This window comes from Ambystoma mexicanum, chromosome 9 (genome assembly GCF_040938575.1).
Source record: "Ambystoma mexicanum isolate Mex_15411 chromosome 9, UKY_AmexF1_1, whole genome shotgun sequence".
Classification (NCBI taxonomy): domain Eukaryota; kingdom Metazoa; phylum Chordata; class Amphibia; order Caudata; family Ambystomatidae; genus Ambystoma; species Ambystoma mexicanum.
Genome location: NC_090931.1, coordinates 400,332,094 through 400,357,646, shown reverse-complemented (window position 1 = coordinate 400,357,646; position 25,553 = coordinate 400,332,094). Strand labels below are relative to the sequence as shown.

Here is a 25,553-nt window from a genome sequence, read left to right as displayed (position 1 = left end):
AAATACTAACTTAGTAAAATACAAACATAGTAAAATCAAATAAATGTCTCTATTTGCATCCTTAAAAGAATTGTTTCAAATATCCTAAATAATCTCATAAAAGGCACATATTATTAAAAAGTAGAATACCAAGCATCACCATCATGATTTCTTGCTAATTTCCTTCCACAAATAATAAATATTGAAATTCATTATCACATTGTCTCCTGTCAGCAAGTAGGACCAAAATTAGTCCATACTGATATAATTAATATCACAGATCAGATGGTGATAGGCCTTTTCATAAAACATAATTCATTTTCCACAATAAGTTATCAAGTATCTCACAGTTTCCATTGCTTTGTTACATAGTCTGCAAAGTCCGTCTTTGAGGAGAATATTGTAGAAGGCACCAGTGATTGCTAATACTGGGAGTCTGTTTAAGCTTAGGTGCATAATAAACCATCTTGCCTCAGTGTCTCGAAGATTCTTTACAGAGACACATGGAGTGTTTATCATGAAGGATAGCATAGAGTATTCTGAACAGAGTGTTTTTGCCGCTAACTGGCTACTTCTAGAACTACAATCCCTGGACCTCTGCTTTTTGCTTTAGTTCTTTAATCATATTCAAATAATATCATCAATGTATCCTAGCCATTTGATTATCTTTTCAGAAAATTGTGGATGTACACTTGCATGTTTGTGCTCAAAATCTCCATCAAATAAATTTGGCAATGCTGGCACAAAACTTGTCCCCATCGCTATACCCTTGGTTTGCTGATACAACTTATCATTGAATAAGAACACATTATTTCTCAAAACATAGGCCACAAAATCTTACAACATTTCAACATATAGAACATATGATGCTGATACATTCTGGTACTTGAAAACAATAGTATTTAGTGCTAGTGTATGGTCTATGAATGCATACAATGCCTTAACATCCATAGTTGCCATTGGATAGTTGTATTTTCCCAATAAAACACCAAACGGGAAGGCTGTAATTGAGCAGGAACATACTCAACACTGTGCCTATAATAGAATCTAGACTTTCCATCAGAACATTAGGAGCAAACAACATACATTGGCATGCCACAGGGGTTTCCTATTATATAGTCTCAAACCCCTTACAAATAACATAGGCAGCATGAACAACCAGTTTGCCTATAATAGAATCAAGACTATCCATCATAACACTAGGAGCAAATGACATACTATTTCATGCAAAAGGGGTTCCCTTCTATACAAGTTCAAAGTTCTGACAAAACAACATGATCCATATAAACAACTGGTTCACAATGAAAAGCATAAAAATCCTGCTCATTGTGCCGATCAGCAGCTCTAAGAATATTCTCCAGTCTAGCCACTGCAACAAGGCCTTTTAAGCACAGCCCCATTAAACAACGAATGTGCCCCAAAATGGGTGACACCTATTTCAGTCGTAGTCTTACCCACTGAATCCACTTAGCAAGAAAATTAGAAGAAACTGCAAGATGAGGTTTTCTCCAAAAAACGGAATGCCTGACCAGTATACCATCTCAAGGCTGCTATTTGGCCCTCTTACTCTATGAGGTACACCACTGCACACAGAGCAGAAACAACTGATGGGAATTCAATAAGGCAAACCTGTGTCTTGGTACATCTAGAGATCTGGAAATGCAGCCCCTTCTTGAGAGAAACACCCACTAGACAGATTCAGAGCCCATGCATTTCCCACTCTCCTGAATGCTACTGTACAATCAAGCATGACTAACTTTGTAGATTAAGCCTGTAGCAATAGGTCTTAATTTGGGGGTCACCTATTCAACAAAGACAACAACTTGTGAACATCCCAAAGACAAGTGTATCTTGTGTGAGGAGGTATTGGTCACTCCTATCCGCTTCAAAAGTCTACACACCACAGGGTGAACCCCAACTAGAATATTATCCACAAACCAGTGAAGGACAACATAGTTGCCATTTATATATTAATGGAATGATATGCCAGGGTTGAAAACAATGAAGCAGATACATGTGCCGTGTGTACAGCACCTGCTTACACAGGATCCAAATACTTGTCACTGCACAAGTGAAGCAATACTCCCAAGGTGGCCAAGTAAGCTTGTCGGGTGCTAATGGGTGAGGCATGAATGATGAACTCAGAATCTGCTGACAAAACACCCTCTGGTGTCCACCTCTGCCTGAAAGGTGCCACACCATCCTCCTGGAGGAGGAGAACATATATCATTGTGAAGCTGCTCTCTGAAAACGGAAATAGAATTGGAATCAGAACGTTTAATTGTAAACCAATATTGGGACAACCAGCACAGACTAACTATGACAATGTCGGACATAATTTCCAGAATGGGCAGAATGGTTCTGGCTATTATGGTAAATGGGGGGAAGGCATAACATTTATTTGGGCCCCATTCCTGAAAGAATGCATCTGTGGCAAGTACAAAAGAGTTTAGTCTCTAAATGAAATACCACAGGAGCTGATTGTTGAAACTAGAAGAAAACAGGTCCACCTGTGACGAAGCATTTGAAGCACAAAGGAATCCAGTTTCCAGCTGTTGGGGGTCCTCTAAATCACTGGAGCATAAATCTGCCATCTGAGTTGCAGAACCTGATAGGCAATTTGCTTAAACTTTGAACTGAGTTTTTAGGCAAAATTCCCAAAAGTTCTTCAGCAAGTCTGTACACTTCCTTGATTTGGTAACCCCAACGTTTTGAAGTACCTTCTAGTGGCTTATTGTACACATGAAGGCGTACAACACATCTTGAATCACATTTTGCAAAGCATCAGACAGCAAATGATCCTGCCAGCATCTCTAAACAGTTTAAGAGCAAGCTGTACTCCTCTTGAGAGCCCACACTCCTAATCCAGTATGTACCACACTTTTAGCCCTATCCACTGAGGCATGCATCTAATCCTAATCGTAGATCTGGAGGAGAAGGAAACAAGGCAAAACCATTCCAAGTGGTCATATTCTTTAACAAACAGTCTATTTCTGACCTTTCGTTTTATGAAAGCTGTAACCTAAACATTTTTGTGACACTTAAGGTTTGCTCTGTAATGAAGGGGAGCCCGGAAAAATGCCCGACAGGATGCTGAAAAGAGACCAATGATTCTGGCCAGCATCAGACCAGTCCTCCCCAGTTGTCTCTTTAACTTCCTGATAATCAGCCTTACTTTACTCTGTAGGAGAACAATAATTCAATAGCTGGCAGTCTCCCACAAATGCCATAAATGGACGTACCAGTGATTGGATCATATCTGACATTTTTGAAATGACAGAGTATCCAAAACCCTTAGAAAGACAACCAGCAACATCAAGGAGAGAGCTTCCAGGGCTGACCTTGCCATGATTAGAAAGTCATCTAAATAAATCAGCAAGTAGGTACCTCTTGTATTAAGATATGCAGCCACCAGTCTAAACATATTGATGAAACTCCAGGAAGGAACATCTTCAAGTTATAGCACCTTCTCTGCCATAAAAAGTAAAGGAATTTCCTGTGTTTCTGACCAATGGGATTGGTCAAATAGGTGTGTTTTTCTTCCAAAAAAGCTAGCCAATCCATAGGTCTCAGAACATCTCCTAACTAGGCAATCATTCCCATCTTGAAGTGAGGATGCACTATGAAACCATTATGATCCTTGAATTTATTACTATGAAAATAAAATGTTGCTTCTTGTGAATCAGAAACAAATATGCTCACCACCCAACTGGAAGTCAGCAGCATCTCTCTATTGTCTCCTTTCACAAAGGTTCTTCCATCTGATGAGAGATCTCTGGTAGACCCTCGATGGATAACAATATCTTCGTTTTGGTAGTAGCTACCAACAGAGGGCTGATTACATCTAAGTGGAACCTCTGTGCTGTCTATAAGACTCAATGATTCTGAGAGATAAACCTGTGTCATAGAAGAAAGTATCACCACTGCACCCCAGAGAAAGTCCTTCAAGCAGAGATTGACAATGTTACATGCTAGACTTGACTTCAGGCATGCTCTCCGGTTTATAGACAAAAAGTCGAAAACATAATGTCGAATAGCAAAAATGTCGAAAAAAAAAGTCGAAAACACATACATATAATAGGAAAAGTCATAATTTCGAAAAAAAAATGTCGAAAAAAAAATTGAAAACCCAAAACACTTTTTTTTTTTTTTTTTTACCCAGATAGTAACATTTATTATGGGGGGGGGGTCCTCCCCCAACCCCCCCATCCCAAACCCCTACCCCAACCCCCCCCTCCTCCCCATCCCCCCCTCCCCCCATAGATATACCTTTAATTATTTTAAAAAAATCTTTAATATAATATTAAATAATTAATTAATTATTTAAAAAACTATCCCAAACCCCTATCCCCAACCCCCCCCATCCTCCCCATCACCCCCACCCCCCATGGAAATACCTTTAATTATTTAAAAAAAAAGTTTAATAAAATATTTATTATTAACACATAAAATCGAAAAAAGTCGAAAAAAAGTCGAAATTTTTGTTTTTCGACATTTTTGTTTTTCGACTAAATATTTTCGACATTTTTACTTTCGAATATATTGTATTCGAAATTATGACTGGATACCATGCTCTCCTCTACTGCTTCGGTCCTGAATGACTGCCCTCTATGAGAAAAAAGGGAAGAACTAGGGCCCTAAAATGATTGTCTGGTGGTCCGCTGACTTTGGGTCTACCAGGAAGCAACGGGTCCTATTGTTCCAGTTGCTAATAGTCTGTGGGTCCAATAATGTGACCCCTTCCTATATTTTTCCATGAGGGCTAACAGTTTTACAATGTAGCCTGAGGTATTGAGTAACCTGTCCTGGCATGTGAACCATGATTGGTTCACCCCTTTCTAAAGGTCCTGCCATACTTGAAAAAGAATAGAACCATATTTTAATCAATTGTCTATGTCCTTGCCACACTCCAGGGCATTTTGGGAGGTGGGCAAGCTGCTTTCTTTAGACTAAGCACCCTTTTATCCACCTTTATGTGAAATGCCCAATTACCATCATCACCCACTATCTGGAGAAGAGCCACTTCATGAAACTGGAATGGGAAAAGAAAGGATAGATCAAACATGTCATCTCCTCTTAGAATGAGAAAAAACAGGAGGACCTTCAAGAAGATCCATGTCCTCGTAGTCATCATCAACCTTAATCTCAAACATTAGACCTTCATCCAGCTCTTCCTTATCTTTCTGAAAGTCATGATCTATAAATGAAGTATGGTCCACAGGTGGTGGCACCAGTGCTAAAATGGCTCTCTTAGCCATATTATGCATCTCCTCCTGGCCAGATGATTATGTAAGGAGCCCTGAGGTTGGTGGGCCAAGAAATACCACTGTAAGCTTCTCCTTGATGCTGAAGGTGTTTCCTTTTTCTGGGCTTTACTACCAAAGAAGACAGCCAACACTACCTGAACTATCTAACCCCAGAGCGTCTTCCTGCAATATAGCCATTGCTCTATCCTTAGATGAATCTAATGTCTTAGATCTTGTCTACAGCTTTTTGTAATCAATAACCCTTTCCATAGCCAAGAGACAGAATTATATACATATCTAATGCACTCATATCTCTAGTCTTTTAATCTGAGGCGTCATCACTGGCTAAGACAGCAATCTTTGTGGGGCCTTGGTTGCTGTCCATTACTTTTCTTGATGCAAGGACCAGCCCTCGAAAAACCCTGCAATCACATAGTCACTAATGAGTTTATAATCTAACCTACACATGCTTTATAAAGAAATATGAAGAACCCAGAGCACATTGACCCATGCACAAGGTTCCTTTCCTCTGATAGAGACCAGAGTCTACAATATGGAATCCACATTGGTGAAGGGAAAAAGATCATCATTGCTTCTTCCCTCCATTTATTCACAAAAACTCATATTCTCAACAAGGTGTCGGTCCTTGTGAAGCAGCAGACCCCAAACTGAATCACCACATTATAGGTGTAGCAAAAAGGAGACATGCCTATCCTTGTCCCCTGTTTCATCTCTGCAGCACTGAATGTACATATTTGTGCAAGCACTCAGATCCCAATTTCACCTGTGAGGGAAAGGCTGCTGTGAGGATATGTCATCTTGTAAGGGTGTGAAAGCCCAAGCTTTTTTTAAAATACATTTTTTAAATTATGCAGGTCATTCTATCTCAGAAAGGGTGGTCTGCAAAACATATCCCACTTTTCAGAAAGCTCCACGTCAAAAGCATAGTGAACAATTGTGCTCTGCTGCATCGGTCTCCTGAGCTGCAGCTCCTGCTCTCCACTAGCACAGAGCCGGTTCAAATGTCATATTTAGCCGGTTTGACAGCTGCTGTGACAGCAAAGACTGTACTTAAATCAGCACCTCTAATAAATGGGAAGAACTGACAGTCTGTTGGTAGGCTAATATCTAAATATAAATGATATCCATAACACTTTGGTTAGTACAAAGTGATTCGTTTATTTGCGGTCAGCCGACACGTGTTTCGACCCGTACGGTCTTTCTCAAGGCTGAACAGTGTTCAATGGTGACAAGTGTTAATGTGATTTGTGACAATTGTGTGACAGATTATATTATGTTCCATTGTGGTGTAGGGGTGATGTGCAGTAAGTGACAAAAAATAGCAAAAAGTAGCATCACGTCAAAAAACATTGACGTGTTAATTTATAAAAAGCATTGTTGCATGCAAACAAGGAGAAGGGGAGGAAAAGAAAAGGGAGAAGGTTAGCAAGTGGGCAGAAGGGGAGGAATTGGTTTTTCTTTTCTTTAATGAGGTAAAATCCTCTTACCTAGTCTGTTTGTTGATTACCCTCAGTGGGGTTTTGTTCAATTTGGAACCGTCCTTACGGCAGTCCTGGCTCCTATTGGGCCCTGTGATAAGGAGGTACAATAACGGTGGATGAAAAAGCATTGTGGTACGATCTGCCTGATTGATTTCTAGTTGGTTCCCAGCTAGTGAGTGTACTTAGCGGCGTCGAAATCACATCACGTGCAAATTCCGGCTCGTGTGTGTTTCTTGGCCGTGTGGGTCGTCCCTAGCGATTTCTTTGGTCCATTATGGGGCCCCCTGTGTGGGTGCTGTGAGCTGGTCTGGATTGACATCAAGAGCTCTTTGGTAGACGCTCTTGTGTGTGGCCAGCCACTCGAAGGGTTGGTGTTGTTCCGGGTCGCTCGAGTGGGGAACTGGTCTATGGGAATGTCCCTGCTGGTTAGAAGTCTGCTAACCATGAGGGCGGGCGGGGAGGCTTACCTTTGTATTCTGTCTGCGTTCCAGGGCAGCGGTCTGCTCCTTTACTCCACCGCTCTGGTGGCCGCCATTATAAGGCGCTTGTGAGCTAGCTGAATCGCGTTATGTGACGAATGCGCATGCTCAGTGGCATAGCATACTGCGAATGTCACTGAGCATGCGCGTGTCCTGTCGTGTCTGCGCATGCTCAGTGGATCATTGCTGGCACTGTAGTGTTCGGAGTGGTGAGATCTGAGAAGAGGTTGTATGGGGCCATTGGCCCATGGCAATTGGTTGGTTGCCAGGGAGGGGGGAATTAGTGTTGGGAGGCGCATAAGCCAGAAAGTGTTCCTTATGAGGAGAGCCGTGAGGATATTTGAGCTTGGTGGGAAATTCATGTTCCAGTTTGTGTGTGCAGGGGAGTTTGTTGGACCCCGGGCCACATAAGGATTCTATGTAATGTGGGGATAGATACAATTGGTATGTGTGTCAAGGACATGGGTTGGGCATAGAGTTGCCCTCAGATTAGAAAAATAGGGAGAGGAGAGGAAATGTTTACAGGAAGACATTTAGATCGTGGTCTTTGTTCAGGCCATTTTTAACACATCTAAAGTGACAAATTAGCCGTGCTTCTTCTTGTCTTAATTTCTGAATTCTGTCTCCTCCTCTTGGTCCCAGCCGTACCATCTTGAGTCCGATGAACCTGATGTCACTCTTATTGTCCATTTGATGATACTTTTGCCAGTGGTTTGCGAGTGGCAGTTTCGGATCTTGTGAATGTATGCTGTTGATGTGCTCTCTAATCCTAAAACGTGTCTCACGAATAGTGCTGCCTATATATATCTTGTTGCAAACACAGATTATTGCATATATCACATATTTGCTTTTGCAGTTGATGTGCTCTTTGATATTGAAGATTGGGCAGCCTGAGAATTTTGCACATTTGGTCTGGGTTGCATACTTGCACATGGCGCAAGTCCCGCATTTCGTGAAACCCATTGGTGTGCGTTTACTGAGCCAATCTTGTGCTGTAATGTTTTTGTCTGACAGGAAAGAGGGGCTTAATAAAGTTCTTAGAGTTGGTGCTCTTCTGTAGGACATACTGGGATATGTTTCCAGTTGTGACCTAATATGTTCATCCATGCGGAGTAATCCCCAGTGCTTTGTCAAGATTTTTTGGAATGCGTAGCTGTCCTTGTTGTATCTGGTTACAAATCTGATCACAGGATTGTTATTTTGTCTTCCGGGTTTGGGCTGGAGTAGAGTTGGTCTTTCTAATTGACAGGCCTGTTTTCTTGCTTGTGTCAAGTTTTCTTGGGGATATCCCCGACTTTTGAATCTTCGATCTAGTAGGTTGCACTCATCTGTGAAGGATCTCTCTGTGCTACAGTTTCTTCTTGCCCTAATGTATTCCCCTTTGGGTATGTTGCGTATAACGCTCTTTCTATGGCAACTTTCGGCATGCAAGGTGGAGTTTACTTCCGTTGGCTTCCGGTAGGTTCTGGTAGTGATTTCGTTTTCTTCTATCTCAATTGTTAAGTCCAGAAAGTCAATTCGAGTCTTGCTGGTGTGGCTGATTAGTTCAATGCCAAAGTCATTGGTGTTGAGATAATCCATATATTCAGTGAGCTCTACTTCTGTTCCTTTCCAAATTAGGATAATGTCATCTATGAATCTGGCCCAGTTGACAATGAGCCTGGTGTATCTGTCTTCCTTCATTGCATGCTTGATTTCGTAGGAGTGCATGAAGCAGTTAGCTAGAGCTGGAGCATAGCTGGCTCCCATTGCGATCCCCTTCGTTTGTTTAAAGTATTCGCCATCGAATATGAATACATTGTTTGTGAGCGAGAATTTAAGGAAGGCTTTAGTCATTTCCACCTGTTCTAGGTGTGAGGCTGATTCTTGTCTGAGAAGAAACCCCACACTAGTTATCGCAAGTTCATGGTTTATTGATGTATATAGGGCCTTGACGTCGAGCGTAGCCATTAGAAAGTGAGGTTCTAAGTACGTTCTGTTCTTCCTTAGTCAGATTGTCCTTGGCCTCTTTTCCTTTGGTGCGTTGGTCTTCAAGTTTATGGAGGTCATTGATTACCGCTTGGTGGAAAGTGTCTATATAGTTTTCCGTAAACAGTTGAGGCGTAAATCTTGATTTGCTTTTGAGTTCCGGAATTGTCATTGCCATATTCTGGATACCCAGTTCTTCTAAGCATTCTTGCTTGCTTTTGTCATTTTCTACGAGCGTACTGAGGAGATGGATGTCTTCAACATCCCCTTCAACATCCCCTATCGTGAGTATGCTAGGCTTTGGTGTTTTCTCCTTTGGTTTGTATACCGATGTTTTGGTGGCAAAGAATTTCTTGAGTTTGAGAAGTCTTGTAAATTTAAATAGGTCTATTTGTATGTCCACAAAGTTGTTTTTGCTGGATGGTGAGAAGGAAAGACCCTTGTTGAGTACTTTCGTTTCAGGATTTGTGAATTCTCTGTTTGACAGATTCATAATTAGATTTTGTTCTGTTTCTGGCCCCCAATTTTCTGTGACTGGGACCTTGTCCGTCTTTGTTCCATTTCTTCCTCCAACTGTCTTGCGTCTTCTGACTCTTCTTCCTCCACTGCTTTTTCTTGTTGTGTTCCTGTATCTGTTAATGGTTTTGCGAAGGATACTGTTTTTTTGTTGTTGCTTTTGGGTTGAAGTTTCAGACGACTTGCTTTCTTGTGTAGTTTGATTTGATCTAAAAAACTGCGTTTAATGCCAACTATTTATTTTCTACCCAAAGTCCACAAAGCCTTCGACACCATTCCCGAAGGAAGACCAATCCTCAGCGGTATTGGAGGAATCACGGAAACAATGGCTAGATACATCAACAATGTCATACAACCACTCGTTACAAAAATACCAAGCTACTTAAGAGATACAATGCACACTTTGGAGATACTAGCCAGCATCAAATGGGAACCTCACTTTCTAATGGCTACGCTCGACGTCAAGGCCCTATATACATCAATAAACCATGAACTTGCGATAACTAGTGTGGGGTTTCTTCTCAGACAAGAATCAGCCTCACACCTAGAACAGGTGGAAATGACTAAAGCCTTCCTTAAATTCTCGCTCACAAACAATGTATTCATATTCGATGGCGAATACTTTAAACAAACGAAGGGGATCGCAATGGGAGCCAGCTATGCTCCAGCTCTAGCTAACTGCTTCATGCACTCCTACGAAATCAAGCATGCAATGAAGGAAGACAGATACACCAGGCTCATTGTCAACTGGGCCAGATTCATAGATGACATTATCCTAATTTGGAAAGGAACAGAAGTAGAGCTCACTGAATATATGGATTATCTCAACACCAATGACTTTGGCATTGAACTAATCAGCCACACCAGCAAGACTCGAATTGACTTTCTGGACTTAACAATTGAGATAGAAGAAAACGAAATCACTACCAGAACCTACCGGAAGCCAACGGAAGTAAACTCCACCTTGCATGCCGAAAGTTGCCATAGAAAGAGCGTTATACGCAACATACCCAAAGGGGAATACATTAGGGCAAGAAGAAACTGTAGCACAGAGAGATCCTTCACAGATGAGTGCAACCTACTAGATCGAAGATTCAAAAGTCGGGGATATCCCCAAGAAAACTTGACACAAGCAAGAAAACAGGCCTGTCAATTAGAAAGACCAACTCTACTCCAGCCCAAACCCGGAAGACAAAATAACAATCCTGTGATCAGATTTGTAACCAGATACAACAAGGACAGCTACGCATTCCAAAAAATCTTGACAAAGCACTGGGGATTACTCCGCATGGATGAACATATTAGGTCACAACTGGAAACATATCCCAGTATGTCCTACAGAAGAGCACCAACTCTAAGAACTTTATTAAGCCCCTCTTTCCTGTCAGACAAAAACATTACAGCACAAGATTGGCTCAGTAAACGCACACCAATGGGTTTCACGAAATGCGGGACTTGCGCCATGTGCAAGTATGCAACCCAGACCAAATGTGCAAAATTCTCAGGCTGCCCAATCTTCAATATCAAAGAGCACATCAACTGCAAAAGCAAATATGTGATATATGCAATAATCTGTGTTTGCAACAAGATATATATAGGCAGCACTATTCGTGAGACACGTTTTAGGATTAGAGAGCACATCAACAGCATACATTCACAAGATCCGAAACTGCCACTCGCAAACCACTGGCAAAAGTATCATCAAATGGACAATAAGAGTGACATCAGGTTCATCGGACTCAAGATGGTACGGCTGGGACCAAGAGGAGGAGACAGAATTCAGAAATTAAGACAAGAAGAAGCACGGCTAATTTGTCACTTTAGATGTGTTAAAAATGGCCTGAACAAAGACCACGATCTAAATGTCTTCCTGTAAACATTTCCTCTCCTCTCCCTATTTTTCTAATCTGAGGGCAACTCTATGCCCAACCCATGTCCTTGACACACATACCAATTGTATCTATCCCCACATTACATAGAATCCTTATGTGGCCCGGGGTCCAACAAACTCCCCTGCACACACAAACTGGAACATGAATTTCCCACCAAGCTCAAATATCCTCACGGCTCTCCTCATAAGGAACACTTTCTGGCTTATGCGCCTCCCAACACTAATTCCCCCCTCCCTGGCAACCAACCAATTGCCATGGGCCAATGGCCCCATACAACCTCTTCTCAGATCTCACCACTCCGAACACTACAGTGCCAGCAATGATCCACTGAGCATGCGCAGACACGACAGGACACGCGCATGCTCAGTGACATTCGCAGTATGCTATGCCACTGAGCATGCGCATTCGTCACATAACGCGATTCAGCTAGCTCACAAGCGCCTTATAATGGCGGCCACCAGAGCGGTGGAGTAAAGGAGCAGACCGCTGCCCTGGAACGCAGACAGAATACAAAGGTAAGCCTCCCCGCCCGCCCTCATGGTTAGCAGACTTCTAACCAGCAGGGACATTCCCATAGACCAGTTCCCCACTCGAGCGACCCGGAACAACACCAACCCTTCGAGTGGCTGGCCACACACAAGAGCGTCTACCAAAGAGCTCTTGATGTCAATCCAGACCAGCTCACAGCACCCACACAGGGGGCCCCATAATGGACCAAAGAAATCGCTAGGGACGACCCACACGGCCAAGAAACACACACGAGCCGGAATTTGCACGTGATGTGATTTCGACGCCGCTAAGTACACTCACTAGCTGGGAACCAACTAGAAATCAATCAGGCAGATCGTACCACAATGCTTTTTCATCCACCGTTATTGTACCTCCTTATCACAGGGCCCAATAGGAGCCAGGACTGCCGTAAGGACGGTTCCAAATTGAACAAAACCCCACTGAGGGTAATCAACAAACAGACTAGGTAAGAGGATTTTACCTCATTAAAGAAAAGAAAAACCAATTCCTCCCCTTCTGCCCACTTGCTAACCTTCTCCCTTTTCTTTTCCTCCCCTTCTCCTTGTTTGCATGCAACAATGCTTTTTATAAATTAACACGTCAATGTTTTTTGACGTGATGCTACTTTTTGCTATTTTTTGTCACTTACTGCACATCACCCCTACACCACAATGGAACATAATATAATCTGTCACACAATTGTCACAAATCACATTAACACTTGTCACCATTGAACACTGTTCAGCCTTGAGAAAGACCGTACGGGTCGAAACACGTGTCGGCTGACCGCAAATAAACGAATCACTTTGTACTAACCAAAGTGTTATGGATATCATTTCTAATCTTTACAACCAAGATAACCGGGAGCAAAAAAACCCTTTCCACGTACCAAATTGGGGCTCAGGCTTAACCCCAAATCAGCTCCTGTGATCTGGCTTAACTCACAATCTAAATATAACTGTTGCACAGCACAGGCAGGTTCCATTCCTAGAAGCCTCAACCCACAGTAATATCTAAATATAAGCCATACCTGGATAGTGGTATGGTGATTAGTAATTCACACAATGATCAAAGCCACATTTGATTTGTATTATACTCATGTGAACACTGCAAGCCCAGCCATGACAAGCTTTGTGTACAGAAAGCATGGAAAGAGGAATGGGGAACAACCTCTCTTTGATCCTTTGTGAGTTTGGTTAACAGCTCTGTCCAGCCCTGGAAACTCTCATCAGGAACTGCTGGGAACCAGGTTTCAAGAGACACACCCTGAATGAAAGGACCAGCATCACATCAGGGTGTTCCATACCAAAGGGTCTTTGAAGCAGCAGCTTATGAATGGGGCAGAAATGGTCAGTCAGACAGAGGGCTCCTCCATCTCACTTTTCTGTTGGCTTCTGTTTCCTTTCTGCCTCCACCACTTTCTGTACAGAAAATCATTTTGGATATGACGCAAGAAGGCAGATGTTTATTGTTACCTTAACAGTGATTGGACTCCAAAAAGCAGGATTGCTTTTACCCAATCCCCTGTGGCTTTTTGAATTTAAAAGAAGCAGGTTACCCACTCTTCTATGATTTATTTTGGACCATCATGGGCACTAGAAGGATTGATTTGGGCCTTGTTTGTAGAGCAGAACTTTCCAAAGCCCTCTGCCACAGGTGAAGACATCCATTCCAAAGTGAAGGCAAGCTCTGCTGCCAACCCGTCCATAGGGGGCATTGGTTCCTCAGACAAATGGCTTCTATTTTTATTTATTTTTTATTTATTTGTTTATATAGCGCTAAAAGCCCGCGGGCATCAGAGCGCTTACAAGTAGACAGGACAGCAGAAATCCAAGACGGGACAAGATATGTGGGATCGGTGTAACATTATTATTCTGTGTGGTATGCTTCCAGGATTCATTTGAAAAGTAATGTTTTCAATTTTTTCCTGAAAAGGATTTAATTGGATTCGAACTTCAATGAAGTGGGAAGTTCATTCCATTTTTCTATACTCAAGGTCGGGAAGGCCTTGCCAAGGCCGTGCTGCCTTTGTGTTTTGGTGGTTTGCAGTTTACCTGTGTTAGAGTATCTAAGCCGCCTAGGTGGCTCGTACCACTTGAATTGTTTTTTGAGGTAGATCGGGGCTTTGCCATATAAGCAACGATGAACCATGGTGAGAGACTTGAGGGAGATTCTCTCTTTCATAGCCAACCAATGGAGAGCTTTCCTTTCTCCGGTGATGTGTTCTCTCCAAGTTCTTCCTGTGATCATTCTAACGGCATTATTTTGGATTGTTTGGCATCTTTTCAAACATTTACTGTTAGCTCCTAACAGAAGGGAGTTACCATAATCCAGTCTGGACAGTATAGTGGCTCTAGCAATAATCGTGCTGTTTTTCTGATCTAGCAATGGTCTGATTTTTTTTAGGAGAATTTGGTGGTACTGACAGTTTTTCTTAAGGTAAGCTGTATGTGCTTCAGTACCTAGTGAAGCTTGAAGATACACTCCTAGAGTCTTCACTTTTACTGATATAGGAATTTGGGTGTTCTTGATAGAGAATGAAGAGTAAGAAGGACTCAATTTCTTTCTGGCCTGTGTGGAGCCAAATATCATAAACTCGGTCTTAGAGCCGTTCAAACACATCCAGTTTTCTTTCATCCAACACTCAATGGTGTTGTATAGGGATGAGAGTCTGTCGTTATCCAATTTATAGTCCCCACTAAGTTCAAAAACCAGTTGGGTATGATCGGCAAAATTGTTAAAGAAAATTCCCATCTGGGATAGCATGGTGAAAAGGCAGCGCATGTAGAGGTTGAAGAGCAAAGGGGAAAAACTGGCCCTTACAGGGACGCTGCAGTCAACCGGTTTGGTGTTTGATGCTTTGTCTCCCCAGACGATCCTAGATTGCCTGTTTTGCAGAAATGAGGCAATCCATTCAATTGCCCCTGATGAATAATTGCCTGAGTTTTCAAGGGCCGCTCAGAGCTTTGTGTGATCTAGCAGATCAAATGCTGCCGAGAGATCCAATAATATCAAAAGTCCTGATTTGCCTTTGTCCAAGATAGACAGCATTTCGGTTTGAAGATCTAATAGCGTGGACTCGGTACTATGGCTGGATCTAAATCCGGATTGCTGTTCGTGTAGTAAGTTGTTTTCATCTACATAGCTTTGGAGTTGTTCCGTAGCTATTTTATCCATAATCTTCAATAGAAAGTTGCAGTTCGTGATAGGTCTGAGATTGGCTGGATCCTGTTGGTTTAGGTCAGGTTTTTTTGGTAAAGGAGTGACCATGGCCGTTTTAATGATGTTGGGTACAGTTTGATCCCTGAATGATGCATTTACCATTCTTGTGAAGAAAGGGGCAAAGATGTCAGGGTTTTCTAGAATAAATTTAGGTGGTAAGATATTTTCCGAGCATGAAGTGCACCTCATGCAAGAGAGTGTTTTTTTTTCATTACATCGGGTGTAATGGAACTGAATTGAAATTTAGGAATTTCTGTCTCGTTTTTGTTATCTATAGGGTGTGTTTTAATTGAAGTGTTTGTGGTCAAGCAATTAATGATGGTTTCTCTGGCTTTGACAATTTTGTTTTGGAATGCAGTCTGAACATTCTCGCAATCTGTTTCAGTTGGTTGAAAGGGTGGGGTGAGTGTTATGGGTTTGTTTATGGATTTGAGGATCTGGAAAAGCTTTCTGGTAGAGTTTGACGCAGTGCTAATGATGTTGTTGTAGTAGTTGTTCTTCAAATCTATGAGCTTGGATTTGTAAATATGGTCTGCCATCTTCCAATTAGTTTTATTAATATCGCTATAATATATTCCAGAGTCATATGTTCTTGCGTTTGAAGCAGTAGAGTTAGAGGATGGAAATGCTCCTATAGAGAGCTCCCCGTGGTAATTAGACTTCAGTGAGAACTGATTATGGAAGCACATTTTGAAACCCTTTTAATGGTGCAGGTTGGGGGGTGGGGGTTCACGGAAAACGCATTGTTATCCATGAGTGAAATGTAATGATGGTGGATTCTTCTCTGTATGCCACTTCTTAATGTAGTCTTCAATGTCTTGTTTAGGCATGGTATCCATTTAAAGAAACCAACCATACTTGCACAATACCCTATGCAGACATGCTACCAGTGACTTTCGGAATCCAGTTCTAAGTTGCTGCTTGTGATGGGCCAAGGTGCTGTCACATTCTTTCTTCATTTCCCGCACCTGCCCCCCCCCCATCACTTGGGAGTTTGTCTGAAGTGTATCTGGTGTGGGAGGTGGACGTCTGTAGGGGATGAGGCAATTTCTCACGTGCGATCCTCGGAATTGGGTTACTATTGTCTTCTGGATCACAGCAAATCCCAGTGTGACTGATATTTTGCCCCAGTTGCCTTTCCCATGTTGTTTTCTTACTCTTGCACAGCTTTTCTCATCTATTATCTTTTCTTTTGCGTTTTGTTGGTGGAAAGAAACATGATGAAAATGAAAAATAAATTATCTTAGTAATGAATTAGGGGATCTGATGAAAATATAATTATCTTGGACTACTGCACACACTTGAATTGAAACTACCAGGAGAGACTTTTGACATAAATATATCAGTTAGAACGTCTTCAATCGCAGATGTCTTGCTAAAACTGCCCTAATATTTGTGTGATAAGAAAAAAAGGATGTACACACACAAGGGTAATTGCTGCAATAAACCACAGACCACACAACCCAGCGTTTAGTACTAGGACCGTTATTGTTATCTTTCTCGCTGGTCCACCCCACCATGTATAAGTATGTGTATTTGTTTTATATTTATATCGGGCACCAAACCCTGAGGTAGCTGGGCGCTTGAAAGATTAGGGTTACATACATAGGAAGGCAGAAAAATACAATCAGGTGTGAGGACAATAAATGGGACCCTTGTTACTGGTGGGTCAAATAAAAACCAAAGATTATGGAAGCAGAAAAGCGAAAGCATACATATTCAATGAGCGGTCAGTAGGAAAGCGGCATCTTAGTTGATAGGCATGATGCTGCTCAGCAATTTTTTATGCTGGCTTTGAAGGAGACGAAAAAAGGTTCCTGTCTAAGAGGGATGGGGATGGAATTCCAGTGTCTGGCAGCTTGGACAGGGAAGCTAGCTCCTCTGGCAGTTTTGAGATTGAACATTGGTACCACCAGACTATGGGAGAGAGAAGATCTGGTGTTATGTGTAGGTTTGTGTATACAACTTTTGTCTGCTAAGTATTTCAGGGCTGAGTTTGGGAGGTATTTGTGCGTGATGGCCAAGGTTCGTAGTGTGATTTTGTCACGGATGGGCAGCCAGTTGGCATTGTGTCTATGAGTGGAGATATGGCAGGATCTGCGGAGGCTAAGTGCATCTCTCAGTGAGTTATTTTGGAGTACCTGGAGACTATTTAGTTTTTGTTCAGAGGTAACAAGGAATAATGTATTGCAGTAGTCAAGTTTAGATAGAGCGAGTGCTCTAGCTAGCGTTAGACAGCTGGTTGTGGATAGATAAGATTTGCAACTGTAGATCAGTTTATTAGTGTAGGCTGTGGAAGACGCAACACTGTTGACCTGTTTTTTAAAAGAAAGAGTTGAGTCAAGGTAGACTCCAATATTTTTATCTCTTTGGAAACGTTGATCTTGTTGCCGTCAATGACGAAAGAAGTGTATCCCACGATCATTAACTCTGTCTTGTCGTCATTGAGGCATAGACTGTTCCATGGCGATCCATGCTTGGATTTCACTATAGATGTTGTTTAGCAGATTCGGGTCGTGGTCATAACAGCTGGTGAGGGGGATGAGGACTTGGCTGTCATCTGCATAGTTGGTGTAGATGACACCCAGGTTGTTCAGGCAGTCAAAGAGTAGCTTTGTAAATATATTGTAAAGTGTGGGTGACACACAAGATCCTTGAGGGACGCCACACAGAACTGGAGTGGGAACAGCTGATGCAAAAGGGGAAAAGACTCTAGTTGTCGGTTTGAAAGGAAGTATTTTATCCAGTCTGATGCATTGGTGGAGAAAGCTGCTGCTGTTGCAAGCTGCTTGGTCAGAATTTGCTGGTCGACGAGGTCAAAAGCCGCAGAGATGTCTAGGAGTAGGAGGACTGCTAGCTTACCTTTGTCCTTCACCTCATCCATTTGGATCTTTAGATCTAGGATGGCTGTCTCAGTTCCATGCCTGGGTCTGAATCCTGATTGTCTGAGTCTCAGGAGTTTGTTTTCCTCTAAGTGCTTCTGGATCTGCAGATAAACCAGCTGATCTAAGATTTATAACTGGAACAGGACTGTGGTGATGGGCCTATAGTTAGTGGGGCCATTAGGGTCGAGGTTGTTTTTTTTAGTAATGGCATATCCCAGGCTTCCTTGAGGTTATTGGGTACATGAATTGATGATAATGAGGAATTTATCAACAAGGTGATGAAAGGGGCTAGGTTTTTAGTTCCCTCTTTAATGATGGAGGCTGGGTAAATATCTCCATGGAAATGGGATGGCTGTAGGCTCTTTATGATGTCTTCAACTTCCTTTGGAGTCACTTCAGAGAAGGTGGAGGGAGTGCAGGGATGAGGGGTTTTTGATGGGTCAGGGGAAGTGTGAGGATCAATAGTAATGCTGGCTTTTTTGGATGTGATCTTATTTTGAAGTAGAGGGAATTTGTCTGCGATGGCTTTCTGGATTTTTGTGCACCATTCTGCGTTTTTGATGCAGTCTTGTGTGGGTGGTGCAGGGGATTCAAGCTCGTTTAAGATACTAAAGAGTTCTTTAGTGCTGTTTTTGCCTTGTGGTGCCTTGAAACACCATTTGTGGTATAGCTGCTTTACAAATATCCAATAAAATAAAAATAAATGTGACGCCAGTCCTGCTCATCTGCGTCTGTGGCACAATTTCCGCAAGACTGAGCACTATGTGTTTCACTCTGCAGTGATCCGAGTACAGGCAACCAAGGCACACCCGACAAAGATAGGAATCCATTGGGTGGATGGCAGGGGCATTTATAGAGGTCTCAATCCAATGAAACCAATTAAATATGTTGACATCAACAGGATGCTCATATTTGTTTATGAGTAATATAATTTAATTTTGAAAGACAAATCTATCGTTTGCGGTATGAGATGCCCCAATTACAGGTTCACATCTCTGCTTCCCGATATATCCTGCTTGCTAAAATCTGTTATATGGAGTGCTGGTCCTCAAACTTGAAAAATAATTCTCTTTAAAGCACCCATCTCCACCTTTGGCTTGCTTCGTGCTCCACAAAATAATAAATACATAAATAAATGAATAGACATGTACACAATGAATATAATCACAGGTTAATTTACAAGGTTATCAATACAAAACAACACAAAAGGTAGCATACACTACAGATAGCAAGGCCCTAAGAACTCGTAATGCCTGGCCCACTGTTCTAAATCCATTGAATTTTTACCATTAATTTATGGATGGATTCAACTGAATGGGGCAATCTCAACATCTTCGCATACAGGAACACGTGATTTCATAACTTAAATGATTTGGGTGCCTGGAGACTGCCCTTGGGTGGTAGCGGTGTGCAGTGTAAATAAACATAATATAACATTTGCGCTGCCTGGTAGCCCCAGGCTTGGACCACATTCAAACTTACAAAATTAAAGTGTCTTTTACAAGATGATACTCTGATGAAAGTAGACCAAGGTGGTCTTTCTATATGTAATGTAATAAATGGCCTTTTCTATATAGCGTCTTTTTCCATTGGTATGGCCTCAAATTGCTGTAGGTGAACGCCCTTGAGGTACCAAAGTCCAAGGCATGGAAAATTCAATAGAGGAATTTGGAATATGGACTGTGATCGTTCTCATTGGGACTCCTGCTCCCGCTTTCCCACTCTCACTCTGGCCGGCCTCCCTTGGCCCTGCGCCCGCACCCACCTGCGAGGCAAAAAACCTTGGGGTCATCTTTGACTCCAATCTCTCCTTCTCCACTCACAGTTTGGACATCTCTAAAAAGTCCAACTACCAGCTGCACCTCCTCAGAGGTACTCTTCCTTTTCACACCTTCCCTCAGTGGCTCACTGTCTCCAGAGTCCTGGTTATTTCAAGGCTGGACTAGTGCAATAGCTTCTTTCTGAACCTCCCTACCTCAGCTCTGCGCCCTCTGCAACTCATCCAGAACAGAACCGCAAGACTTATCCTTGGCCTCAAGCCCAGGGACCACATCTCTCCAGCGCTGAAATCCCTCCACTGGTGCCCTGTCACTGCAAAGATCAAGTTCAAGACCCTCTGCTTTGTTCACAAGGCTTTCTGGGGCCTGGGACCTACCTATCTGCAACAATGCCTAACTAACTACTGTCCTTCCTGAGACCTCCGTTCATCTACCTCCAACCATCTGTGAGTGTGCCAGTTCTCCAAGCAGAGATTTGGAGGGAGATTTTTATCCTTAGCAGGGGCCTCCTTCTGGAATAGCCACCCTGCGGCCCTTCATCTTAAGCCTGATCTACTTAAGTTCTGGAAACTTCTTAAGACATTCATCTTCTCCTCTTCCTTCTCTCCCCCTCTACCCTGCTAACCTCTCTCTCTGCTCTATCCCTCCCTACCTCCTTCTCCCACACAGCTTGCTGTCTGGCCGCCGGGTGTATCTTAGAGTCTCACAGGTCCCTGGCACCCTTGCATGTCGTCTCGACTTCCCTCCGGGCCTGCACTTAACTCATCGCTACTGCACTTGGTCAATGACCCATAAGAGTGACATCACTGAGAATTTACTCCAGTTTCTGGCTGACAGGGCGCACTTGTACCCCAAACCTCTGCCCCTGCACTTGTCTTCCCCCCTCTCCCTCTCCTGTACCTCTGTGCACTTGCACGATCTGAACGGATCATCCTTGGAAGATCGTCTATCTATCCTCTCTGTCTCCCCTCCTTGTCTGGTTGCACCTCTATGCACTTGGAAAAACTGCAGAATCATCATCAGACCTAGTTGCTGTTATCAGGAACAAATTGGTTGTAGAGGTGCACACCAGGGTAATGGTTCATTAAATGATTGTAAACAGAAAAATATCAATGGATGTAAGCCAGCTTAATAGTGCTCCCTGTTGGGATCTGTGCTACTAGATATGACTAATGAAGAGAAAGAGATGGTATCTCGAGAAAACTCGAGGTACAAACAGCGGCACAAACAACGGCAGCCCAATAGCTGCTAAACACTTTCATATAAACAATTTGTTTCTTCAGAAAAGATAATTCAAGGCAATATAGTTAAAACAAAAAATAGTGTTATTGAAAACATTTACCAACATAGAATCTTGTTGGTGATATTCAGTGCATATCTTTCATAATAACATAATTCTCATAGCATCACATTTATATACAATTAAATAAAAAAAAGACAGTTATAATCAGTTTCCACAATTGTATATCTCATTGGCATTGGAAAACAAAAACAATGCATTCAATTTCAGTCCGTTTAACACAAAATATGATCTGATATCTAGACAAGGAAGTATTGCTGTTGTGTCTTCTGTCCTATACTACGCGTTTCGAGTTATTAAAACCCTTCTTGAGGTATTGATATCAGTTTGTTCTTTCTGAAAAGATTGATATAAAGTAATATTATTAAATCATAAAGCTCATAAATGAATTAACTGAAGAAAAGACTAAGGGCTATGTTTGTTAGTCACTTCACTAACCAGTTACTGTGATCAGAGATCATGATCAATATTTGCAATGGACTCTTTGTAGGATATTCAAATCCTGTAAGTAACAGAGAATAGAGTATACTTTAAAATTAGACTTAACTCATGTTTTGCCTATAGGTAGAATGTGATCTATCACGGGACCAGTGGCTCATAAAAAAGCGCTGGGTCCTGCTCAAGGATCGCAGGTTTTGTACTAAATAAGTAGTTCTTAATAACATGACTCTTGACTCACCTATCAGGGTTGCAGGTATAGGATTCTAACATCCCAGAACTCGTAGAGCGTCTCCACTGTTCGTACACATCATCTTTAAAGAGGCCAAAGCGGCTATGCTAAAGACAATGAAATCTTTGATGTAACTTGGGGTGAATCTATATTAACATACGAAATGGATGTAGAAAATAATTATTTTTAGGCAATGAGCCGGTACCTTAAGTTTAGTTCCATACGATTTTTTCTGTGTACGGAAAAGGGGATCTCTGCCTTCAGAACGTTCTTTTCAGGCTCAAAGGCGAGGGGTTATGGATGCCCGAGAACTGGCCATGTAACTGAGTTTTTCAATTCACGCGCTCAGTAGCCTGAAACCGTGTGTCATACGGTAAGCAGGCTGCTAGCCTCGTCTGGTATTCGTATTCTGTTGAACGAAAGGAGAAAGACATAGTTGCTATTATCTACACTGCTAATTGTATTATATGCACTTCCTCTGCCTGTGTAGACTTGTACCATTCGGAAAATCAAGGGCTCTGAATGACTGTTGCTTTTTCCCCTGTTCCCTCCTTGAGTGCCTTGAAACACTTACCTTGTTTATAGGCACTTTACAAATAAACATTACCATTGCCATTACCATTACCATGCATGCATTTTAGCTAATACAAATGTAGGTAGGGGTGACTGAGTCTCTGTTAGCTACTCATGTTGAACTTGCATGAGGATGGGTGCTGAAAAGTAGTTGGGAGAGTATGCAAGTACAAGAGAGTAATCATGTGTCCAGCTAGACAACATTTTCACTGTGGGACATAGCTGTATTCTTGGTTTAGGTCAACTTGCTCGAAAATATTTGACCTATTGTGAATTTCCTGGGGTCATTTTTCTGTCAGAAATGCGGGGGAGACCCTCTGCAACCCCCCCTATTCCCTTACCCCGCCCCATATATATATATATATATATATATATATATATATATTTAAATTTGAACGATTTTGGGACAAGAAGACGATCAAAGAAATTCGGTCAAAAGTAAAAGGTCAAATGTTTTCAAACACGTAGGTTAATACTATATTCTTATGGCAGAGGTGCTGTGAGATGTGTCTTAAAATAGTGTATGATAGCTGATGCGTGCCGGTGGGTGGCCTTGCCTTTGGCTATCTTCCATCAATATGGAGTGTGATACGCGCCTCTGTGTCCTGGCTGGTTTCTTTGTTTTGTCAACGTGGTGTGGATTCTGTCCTGTAGTCTGCAGGAGATTATATTCTCCTTCTGATGAACTAGAAGCCCTATTACATTGTGCTTTGGTACTTAAGATTGTGGGATGTTTTTACCCATGCATCCATGCCCTACCACAGAACTGTGTATTAGTGGCATTGAAAACATAATGATGGCCAGAACTCCCCAGAAAATGCACAAGGAAAACATGAAAAATAGGTTGCCATCCATTTTTGCCTCTGTTAATGTTAATATAAGAGACCATTGCCAGGCCCTATCCTTTGGCTACACACAGAGCAAAAACCAGTGCAAAGAAATATGGTGCTGTTCAAAATCCGAAATGCATTAATTCAAGAGAGCTCCCAAAAAGGGGTGCAGTACCGGCGCTCGAAACTAACCGGCGCAAGCGGTCTCAACTCTGACAGGAGGCCTGTCTTTCAGGAGCTGACAAGGAACCTGAGTTAGCTGGAAACTTCAAAGCCTTGCTGGTTAATGAGAATTCTCAACATCTACTGTTCCCAGGCTCCACATCAGAAGGCAGTCTGATCTAATTAAAAGTTCAAGAGGCCTCTGTCCAAGGGAAGCGTTCATACCTGCCCTTACCAGCAACAGCACAAGGAGATCACAGGTTTCTGTTAACCATATGCAGAGTGGCACACTGCTCTGCTGACCTCAGGCAACACAATAGACTCTTCAGCTGAATAGGATATGCTGATTTGAGGTGTAATTGTCAACAGTTGCTCTGGGGGAAGGAAGCCATTTGATCTCTGAGTCAAGCCAAGCTCCTGAGGGCGGACTCAGACTCAGATGTGAATTCCATTAAGGGCAAATGTATGTTTTATTTAATTGCTTATAAAATATTGTATGAAGCTTACAAAATGTACAATTTGGAGATTCTTAATATGAAAAATGTACCTCCACAATTTGAGACTAAGCTGAATAATGTGGGATGTTCTGAGGCTAAACCCGGGGATTTATCAATATTGCAGACACAGGGTTTATGCTAGAAAAATGAAAACTTACTGTAATATGTGCGGAGAGGGGGTGTACCTCCGTGGAAGATTTGATGCAGAACCGACCTTGGCAAATCCCACTAAAAGCACAAAATGTTGTCGTTTCTGAACCCAAGCTTGCAGGAACATAGGGCTGGAACAGAGAACTGTATTAAATTAATCTGGGATGTGTACATATATTCTTAACAACTTGGATACCTTGGAAACATGTTTGATTATGAAAAATTGGGTTCTCAGTAAAAGCAAAGGGGCGTTTCTTCAATAGATTGTAAAACGTAGCGACACTCTGACCCACAACTCTGTTCTCAAGTGAGAGCACAGAAAATCCTTGATCCTATCAGGATCCTCAGAGGGTTGGGCATAGAAAGTCAGCCTTCCCACCCACTTTCAAAAGACATAAAAAGACCCACTGAAACCCTGGTAGAAACTGCTCTTTCCACTTTCTTGTGAAGCACTTTTCCGGATGACTTCAAATCCAGACAATATTCAGAGACCAGAACTTAGAAAACCAGACTCCAGATTCCAGAACTTTGTAGCAGAAAGGCCTAGTCCGCAAGCTGAATCCTTTCCAGAGGCCTCAGAATCCTGCAACCTAACCAAACCATTCAACAGCCGGGCGAGCTGTGTGATTCTGGCTAGAACCCTGTGCCAAGAACTTTTGCCAAAACCAGAGACAGGACCAGACCGCTGTACAGTGCCAAGAACTTTTGCCAAAACCAGAGACAAGACCAGACCGCTGTGCAGTGCCAGAACTTTTGCCAGAACCAGAGATCCAGACCAGCAGGGCAGAGAGAACCACAGCTAAACCTGTTGACCAGATCGGTGACGAGGCCCATTCCTTCCAAAATTAGGAGTGAGTATCCAGCCAGAGCTGTGCAAACCAATCTCTTAGTTTAAAATAATCTATTTAAACCATTTCCACCTATTTAGAACTGCATAGAAATCGTGTGTTCATTCTGTGATTTCAAACCCGTGAAAGTGTCAATTGCCATTCTGAATCATTATTTCATTTCTGAAATCTACCTCCACAAAATCGTCCGTATCTTTTGAACCATACGTGCTAGGGACGAGATTGAACAGCCATCCTAAAGCTAAGAACCTAAGCTTTCCAACAAGCCCCGACTTTCTACTCTTTATAGTTTTTCCATAATCGCGATCGACGCACTCGGAAAAAGTGCCACAAATTGCAATTTGACTCAAACTTCTTCACCTGTCAAAATAGCTGTCTCTTGCTTGCATTGCTGAAATTCGTTTTCAACCTGATAATCCCTCCTTGCTAGTGTTGACCTGGACTAATTCAAAGCAGCTGTCACCTACCCTGAATCTCCTAAAGGGAATCAAAACCATTTCTAGCATATTTTCACTTCATTGTAAATCACATTAAAAGTATTTCTGC

The 25,553-nt window shown here is 42.2% G+C and overlaps 1 protein-coding gene across 1 annotated transcript in view; it reads left to right on the top strand.

The window, feature by feature from the left end:
* The window catches only part of GALNT17 (polypeptide N-acetylgalactosaminyltransferase 17), a 2,143,439-nt gene that overhangs the window by 985,464 nt on the left and 1,132,422 nt on the right, over positions 1-25,553 (top strand). The gene's annotated exons all lie outside the window — the stretch shown is intronic.